We start from the raw sequence: 7,598 nt of genomic DNA, 5'->3' as shown, positions 1-7,598 counted from the left end.
TAAGGATGAAGGTCCCTGGTCCTTTCAGCCAAGGGAATATAACCTGCTGTATCTGAAAATGCTAAATTCTACTGGAGGAAAGGACCGTCTTTCTGTGAATAGCTTCTAACCCCTTTAGTGTACATTGGCAGAAATGGCCCTTTTTATTGAGTCCTGTATCCTGTTATGTGTAAAATGGCTAAATTCTAGTGAGGAATAGGAATTTTTTATGGGACTAGATTTGTCACTTGTGGTGTACAAAGGCAGGAATGAGCATTTTTTTAGGAAAGAGCTGCACTACATTCTTCTGGTTGACCATAATTTCTGTCCCCTTCAAAACAAATTGCCAGGGATGAAGTACCCTGGTGCTTTCAGCCAAGTGAAAATAACCTGTTGTATCTGAAAATGCAAAATGCAGCTGGAGGAAAGGACCACATTTCTGGGAATAAATTCTACCTATGTGAAAATGCTGGATTCCAGTGGAAGAAAGGACTGTCTTTCTGGGAATAAATTCCATCTCCTCTGGTGTACAGTGGCAGGAATGACCATTCTTTTTGGAAATACCTGACTTACATTTGTTTGGCTGAGAATAATTTCAGGCCACCTCAGAACAAATTCCCAGGGATGAAGGACCCTGGTCCTTTCAGCCAAGGGATTATAACCTGCTGTATCTGTAAATTCTAAATTCTAAAATTCTACTGAAGGAAAGGACCATCTTTCTGTGAATAGCTTCTAAACCCTTTAGTGTACACTAGCAGGAATGACCCTTTTTATTGAGTCCCCTAGCCTGTTATGTGTAACATGGCTAAATTTTAGTGGAAAAACACTACTGAAAAACGCAAAAAAAAACTTGTTTTCCTGCCTTTCTAAGCTAGTATAGTCCAGTTTTCATGTTAGTGCTGAATTCAGGGCTGTGTTACAAGTTTCTGTATTTGCCCTTATCTTACTTGGATAGAAGGAAGTTTCTCTGTTCACCTGAGAGAGGGGAGCTTTGAGCAGCCTATCTGTCCCTGGAGGAGTGGTTTCAGCCCAGAAATTAGTAGTTTATTGTCCATTTTGAGCTAATTTCTCTCTCTTTCATGTCCCTGCTATAAAACCCGGCAGCACCAGTTAGCTAGGGTATAAGTATTCCCGGCTCCACAAAGTCTGCTCTTTAATTTTTCCCTTGGAACTAGACAAACTTTCAACTTAAGCACTCAAACCATTCACTTCTTAGCCCAGAACTTGCTCAAAAGTCATAGCAAGCACTAATAAACCTTAGCACTAGACCCCCCTATACTGTAGAGAAGGACAAGGCTCTCTATTCAACCTTACCAGCCAATCAGTAAAACAGTTCACTGAACCTATCCAGGCATGTCCAAGGGGCAGTTTCAGGTGTACTCTCTGGTTCAACTGGTGAATCTGGGCATTTTGAGGCAATGTTACAACTGCCTCATGTACACAAACAACCCTCTCCTCCTACCACCAAACACCAATACATGTGAGAGATGCAATTATACAGCCAAACTGGAGGCTAAGCTCTCTCAACCCAAGACTGGACCAGACAGTCAAGAGGAGAAGGGAATTACTTGCATCACACCACCAGTCTCACATAGACCTATGAAACCAGTACTGGCAAAAAACACACATAAATACACAAAAACATACCCGGAGGCTCTAAATAAAAATCTACAAAAGCAACAGAGACCTCCAAAGCAGACATCCAAGCAACCTCCACCCCCAACACAAACCATGAAACACATACTACACAAAACCAGTGTGCCACGCAATCACAGCCCTCAAGGCAAAATAACATACCTAACACACTAGTAATAGGGGACTCTATAGTCAGGCACACTGAGGTCCCACTCACTACGCTGAACAAGGAGAAGGTCACTGTTAGCTACCTGTAGGGTGCCAGGATCCACCACATAACACAAGCACTCAGGTCACTCCAGAACAAGTACAAATACAACCCTGTCATTGTCCATGTTGGTGTGAATGACCTGAGCCGTAGCTCCCTGGACTACATGAAAAGAGACATGGAAGAGCTCTCTGATCACGTAGCCCAGGCCGGTATGACCCTGACCCTGAGTAGCATCCTGCCCTCATCAAGAATGATACCATGGTATAAAGAAAAAAATATCAATTTCAACAATTGGCTAAGCTTCTGGTTTCATTCAAAGGGGATCCAGTGTCTGTCAGCCTGGGATGACATGCTCGACAAGCCACACTGCTTCAATAGAGATGGCTTGCACCTGTCACCCTTAGGTTTTTGAATACTGGCAAAGGCTTTTGCCACCCCCATAGTGCCTTTTTTTAGGCAAAGCTCAAAAGACAAACCCACCACCATAAATAGCACAAGTAACAAAAAACAGGGTAATGCTACTAATGCCAGAAGTCTAAACCTCAAAATGTACACACTCGAGGCACTCCTCAGTATGGAGAAAATCGATATATGTGCAATAACAGAAATCTAGTTTAAGGATCCAGACAGCACCCCAGCACTACCAAGCTACAACTCATACCATACATTTTGGCCACAATACCCAGACTGAAATACAAAAGGTGGGGGTGTATCCATATTCATCAAGGATACCCACACCTCCAGATTAGTGCCACAGCATGATGCTTCAGAGATCACCCACGTGCAACTAACAACGGGCAAAACTGCAATTCAAATTGTAGCCTGCTACAGATCACCCACCATGTCCCAGGACCCCCATTCTGCATTTTTGGAAATAATGGGAAACATAAAGGTCCTACCAAACACCTTGATATTAGGTGATTTCAATTACCCAAACATTAACTGGGAGAACTACTCAAGTACTAACTCCCTTGCCCAACATTTCCTAGAATTTATAAATTCAAACGCCCTGGATCAACTGGTCAACACCCCCACCAGAGGTGACAACATATTGGACCTGGTCATCACCAACATGGGTGACCGGTGTTCGACAACGGAGGTTAACCTCTCACTGGTTAGATCTGACCATAAACTAATCACTCTGGATATCCACATTCCGCCCCCACCCGCGGTCAAAGATACCACCGTGAAAAACTTTACAAAAGCAAACTTTACGTTACTTAAGACCAAGGTGGAAAGTTTCAAATCCCCCATGCTAAAGGATAATGCTACCCAAGCTGCAAAATCCTTTACTAATGCACTCTACGGGCACCTACAAGAATGCATGGATCATGCTATCCCAAGCAAAACCAAGACTCACTCCTCCAAGAAAAGAAAACCAGTCTGGTGGACCCCTGACATAAACAAACTATACAACAGAAGGAGGAAACTAGTGCAGAAAAGAGTAAAATCCCAAGAAGGGAAGACATCCTTGATCAGTATCAGCAAGAAACTATGATCCCTCATAAAATCATCCAAGGCCAGCTTCGAATGAAAAATTGCCAAGGACTCCAAAGATAACCACACGGCATTTGTTAGCTATGTCAAGAATCTAAGCGGCAATTCTCAGATCTGCTCAGAGTTAGTACAGAATGGCACTGACTGATATCACTAAAATCCTGGCAGACAGGTTCAGTGCAAACTTAACCCCCTCTCACCCCCAAAAGGGTCCATAACCATACCAGAAGAAAGTAGTGCCCCTGAAATCACAGACACTCAGGTTAAAACAGCCCTCTCCAAAGCTAAAACACAGCATCAATGGGACCGGACGGTGTCTCAGACTGTGTCCTACACAAGCTCAAAGATGAACTAACGCCTCACCTAAACACACTGTTCAAACTCAGCCTCTCCACAGGCTACATGCTCATAGAGTAGTACACAGCAATGGCTATTCTGCTCCACAAAGGTGGAGCCACAACAGACCCTGGGAACTGTCACCCTATAATCCTGACTAGCTTGGTCTGCAAGGCTATGCAGTGCATCATCATGGGTCTCATTAACAGAGATACTGGGAACCTCCAAACACTGGACCCTACTCAGTTCGGCTTTGTTAAGGGCAGATCATGCATTCTAAACCTGATGGACTTCTTTGAGACAGTTACCAAGACTATAAATGAGGGAAAAGTGGTCCACACAGCCTACCTAGACCTCGCAAAGGCCTTCAACACCATTCCCCATTCTGGTATTATAGACAAGCTCACCAGCTTGAACATAAACCCCTATGTCACGAAATAGGTTGCCAACTGGCTCATGGACAGAACCCACATGGTAAGAGTTGCGGGAGCTAGGTCGGACTCTAAACCAGTTACAAATGGCATTCCCCAGGGCTCAGTCCTAGGATCCCTCCTGTTTGGAATATACTTCTCAGAGGTACAGGCAAGCACAGGAGGACTATGGCTGACCAGTTTTGCAGATGACTACAAACTAAGGGCTATAATTGACTCTCCAGCTGGCACGGACATCCACCAAAAGGGTCTCACTGAGACAGATACCTGGTGTAAGAACCATGGCCTCAAGCTAAATGCCAAACAGTGTATAGTCATCCCATTTGAAAAAAACAAAATACCCACAAACTACCACATAGGTGGTAGTCCACTAAATACAGAAGACGTAATAAGGGATCTGGGGACCCAAGTACATAGTAATCTCTCCTTTGATAATCTCATTGCCAAAGTGGTTAGAAATCCTTCTATGTGGCCCACCTAATCACAAAAGGGTTTGCATCTTGATCAAAAGAGGTCATTGTGCCCCTCTACACATCACTCATCAGACCCATCTTAGAGTATCACGCCCCATTTGGGATGTACCTTACAAGACACCTGCAACAGCTGGAAAGCCCACACAAGTATCTCACCAAGAGGATCACTGGCCTAAAAACAGATGCCCTATGCTGCTTGATTGAAGAAACTCCAGCTGTATTCAGTTACATACCACCTACTCGGAGGTGATCTCTGTCTGACATACAAGGCTATGTCCAACTCAGAATTGATGGACATGCTCCACCTAAAGAAAACTATATCCCCTCGAGCCACATGCTCTAGGGATCTAAACCTCACCACAACAATAAATAGGACATGCTGGAGGGATATATTCCTGTCCTCTATTATCTCCACTAGGGTGTTCTCTGCATATTAACCTTGGACTCGTTCAGGACATTGTCTTCTCCTGCCACCCTCCACCTCAAGATAACAAGAAAGTATGTCGACCTAGTCATGCTGTATTAAGTTTTAACCAACTGTACCTGCTAAGCTTTTAGATTGCCACTACCTAAGCAGCCAGCAGCTACCCTTTCCCCTTATTCCTTCATTACCACCTCACACACTCCTTGGATGGCTACACAGATTATCCTCTCTCTCCCATTTTGTATAAGCTCTCACCTGGAAGCTGCCTTGTTTGCTTATTGCACTTCCACTGTTGCCCACTAGATGTCACCCTTTAATCATCTCTATTTGGGATACTAGTATTCATTTCTACACTACACTTTTATTCTCACCTTCCTACCCCAATCCCTTTCCTCCTTCTAATACTCTGTCTTATCCTCTCCTCCTAGGCTACCTTCTCTTGCCTTGACTCCCCTTGCCTTCTCTGATACTTTTTCCCTTCTCCTCTGGTCTACTCTGTGTGCCCCGCTCTGCTCCCCTCCCTACCTCCAAATCCCACCCACCCCCATGGGTCCTACATTTAACTTGCCTCTGGACACACCTCTTACTTTTTCCACCCTATCATACTCACAGCCTCAGAGATTGTAAACCACCCTTCACATACACACCTACTTACCTACTATAACCAGCCCCACCCCTCTCTCACCAACACACCTAAAATATCACAGCCCCTACCACTTGCCCTACATTCCCACAGTACCTCCACCTACAATACACCAGTAAACCACACTTACTCACAACTATTTTATAATGACTACAACTATCTTCCAGTCACAACTGAAATTACCTATCTCCTTCTTACTATTATTCCTTCTCATAACTACCTACTTCCTAACCTCCTATGAACACTCCATAACTGTTTCTTTCTCACTTCCCTCAAAACATACCAGTACACCTGTAACATCCCCACCTCCATCCATCTTACATACCTCCTCACAATCCATATACCTACTTGCCAAATACCATAGGCTATTACACTGCAAACTACTAAAAACTAAAACAAAGAAAATATTCGACACCTTCCTAAAACATAAACTTGAAAACTATTTTACATTACTCCATCTACTACAAGATGGTGACATACACCCCAACCCAGGCCCTCAAACTACTACTACCAAAACACACAGAAATAATTTCAAACCCTTCTCTCTTTCATCCACTACACCCACTAACTTATTATCCTTGGCCCATCTCAATATTCGTAACATCTGTAACAAAATTAGTCAACTCCATGCCCTATTAGAAGTACACAACTTTGACATTCTATGCTTATCAGAAACTTGGCTAAAACCTTCTATTAAAGACATTGAAATTACCCCACCTGGATATAACATTGTTAGACTTGATCGTACCTCCAGAAAAGGAGGTGGAGTAGCTATTCTATATAAAACAAAACTAAAGCTTACTCTTCTTGACCTTACCCTTACCCAAAATAACAATGCCGAAATAATCTGCTCCAAAATTCAAATTAACACTACTAAAGCAATAAACATCATCTGTGCATACCTCCCCCTGGAAATAACATCCCCACTTTAGAACAACTTCTTGAACAACTCTCTAAAAACCTCCCTCAAGAAACACTATTCCTTGGGGACTTTAACATTGACTGGAAATCTTGTAACAATGCTAACCCCACTTCCCATATAAATCTTTTTGGTTTCAAACAACTAATTGATAGCCCCACTAGAATAAATAATAAGAGCAATAAAGAAACCACCTTAGACTGGATTCTTACAAACTCCCCCCTACAAAACTACCAAACTGGCATCCTTCCTGATGACTTTAGCGATCACTCCCTTAACTATGTCATTAGAGCTAAAACTAATCTAAACTTACCTACCTCTCATAAAACACTATATTCAAAAAAACAATTTAATCCTGAACAGTTTCAAACAGAACTTTCACAATACAACTGGACCCCTCTAAAACATCTCTCACTCAACAATGCCGTTGAACATTTCAACTCAGCATTCCTTGCTATCTTAAATCAACATGCCCCAAGTCGTATCATTAGAACAAAGACCAAAACAGCACCCTGGCTAACCTCTAATACTAAACAAAAAATTATACTCAGAAATAAATCTTGGAAAAAATGGCGTTCCTCCAGAAACCCAACAGATCATCAAACCTTTAAAGAACTCAGAAACAATACCAAAAAAGCTATCCTTTCAGATAAAAAGAATTATTACTTTGAACTTCAGCAATCAACCAAAAAAGAACCAAAAAAGTTCTGGTCTACTATCAATAATCTACTTACCCCAGGCAAAGTAGTTACACCCAACCCACAAAACTTAGACCCTGATAACCCCTCTTTAATAGCCAATAACTTCAATGCTTTCTTTACTACTTCCATACAAAGTCTAGCTAACCACCTATCTCCTGATTCTTCCCAACTGCTCTTAAATAACATCAACAACTCCCTTCCTCCCCTTCAACTTCAACCCATACCCACCTCGTACATACAATCTCTTTTACAAAAACTTAAACCCACTACCCCCTCAGCAGATAACCTTCCTGCTGAATTCCTTCAAGTAGCAGCTAAAGTTATCGCCTACCCTGTTTCTATCCTCATA

This window comes from Protopterus annectens, chromosome 10.part0 (genome assembly GCF_019279795.1).
Source record: "Protopterus annectens isolate FY-2018-M chromosome 10.part0, PAN1.0, whole genome shotgun sequence".
NCBI classification, from domain to species: domain Eukaryota; kingdom Metazoa; phylum Chordata; order Ceratodontiformes; family Protopteridae; genus Protopterus; species Protopterus annectens.
Note: the sequence above shows the minus strand (reverse complement) of the source record.